This window comes from Limulus polyphemus, unplaced genomic scaffold, assembly GCF_000517525.1.
Source record: "Limulus polyphemus unplaced genomic scaffold, Limulus_polyphemus-2.1.2 Scaffold8088, whole genome shotgun sequence".
Taxonomy (NCBI): domain Eukaryota; kingdom Metazoa; phylum Arthropoda; class Merostomata; order Xiphosura; family Limulidae; genus Limulus; species Limulus polyphemus.
Window position 1 is genome coordinate 14,323 of NW_013673698.1, and position 1,251 is coordinate 15,573.

Genomic DNA, 1,251 nt, shown 5'->3' on the forward strand with positions numbered 1-1,251 from the left:
CAGGAAGTTTAAGACGGTGGCTACTACTTGTCACGGCTCTGTGTAAAATAGGCACGAGCAATTCTTAGCAGGAAGTTTAAGATAGTGACTACTACTTGTCACGGCTCTGTGTAAAATAGGCACGAGAACTTTGATACAGGAAGTTTAAGATAGTGGCTACTACTTGTCACAGCTCTGTGTAAAATAGGCACGAGCACTTCGATACAGGAAGTTTAAGACGGTGGCTACTACTTGTCACGGCTCTGTGTAAAATAGGCACGAGCACTTTGATACAGGAAGTTTAAGATAGTGACTGCTTGCCATGGCTTTATGTAAGATAATCACTGCTCACGAGTCTGTAGTGGAAGGATTAAGTTTATCATTGTTTTTAGAAAATATTAGTGTGACGACTTCTGTAAGTAAAGTTGTATATAGTCACTCTAAATAAGGTACTAATATACACAGTTAACGTAACAAATGAATAGGCTCTTCTGTCGCTGAGAGATATCAGTCGATTTAGTATTCTGTGTGAACCGAGTGCGTGTAAAAGCTGGATTCTGTCGTCATAGCTAGTGAGCAAGCAGTCCGCGTAGACCAACCCGCCCTAACAGGGGCGTGAAGTGTAGGGTTAGCACCTATGAGAAGCGAGGTTTCTCTGTAGTGGGAGATGTGCCTGTTTCCGGACGTTAAGGAGGATCTAGGTTTAAAACTTCTAGAGAAAGCAGCACTTCCTCCTATAGCTAGTAAACAAAGAGAGGCTGTAAGGCTTTTAATCCTCATTGATCGGAGTTACGTCTACAGTTACCTTAGCCGCTCGATGCTCCACCAGCGTAGGTTGTGTACAGTGACCCCCTAGCAGCGAAATTGCGGAGGACAGAGTTACCGGGCGTTTTCTGCGGTGCTCGCCGCGATACGCTGGTTGTTACCCCGGTACTTCTTCATCATGCTGATCACACCAACATGAATCCCCTAAGAAGGTGTGGAGTTATTTTAAAAGCTAGATATATTGGCTTCGCGGATGGACTGACATTAGGACCGTCTTTCTAATGGAGTATGTTGACTGAGGAAAAGGAAAGGATCGGGTAGGTCTGTCTGTAGCTCGTTAATGAAATGCATTATTTTTGTCTAAACTCGTGGATTTTTTCACAAAGAGTAAAAGCAACCGTTAACTTTATAATAATTATATATATATTTTAGGTTACTATACAACCAAGCCAGGTTTGGCTTGGTTGTTTAGTATTTTCCGTTACTCCTCGCCCCCCAGTGGCACAG

The 1,251-nt window shown here is 43.2% G+C and overlaps 1 long non-coding RNA gene across 1 annotated transcript in view; it reads left to right on the forward strand.

The window, feature by feature from the left end:
- The first annotated feature begins 748 nt into the window (after positions 1–748).
- The window catches only part of LOC111083072, a 7,110-nt gene continuing 6,607 nt past the window's right edge, over positions 749–1,251 (forward strand). The window contains exon 1 of the long non-coding RNA XR_002608776.1: positions 749–1,061. This is a non-coding gene — a long non-coding RNA (uncharacterized LOC111083072). The remainder of the gene's footprint in view (positions 1,062–1,251) is intronic.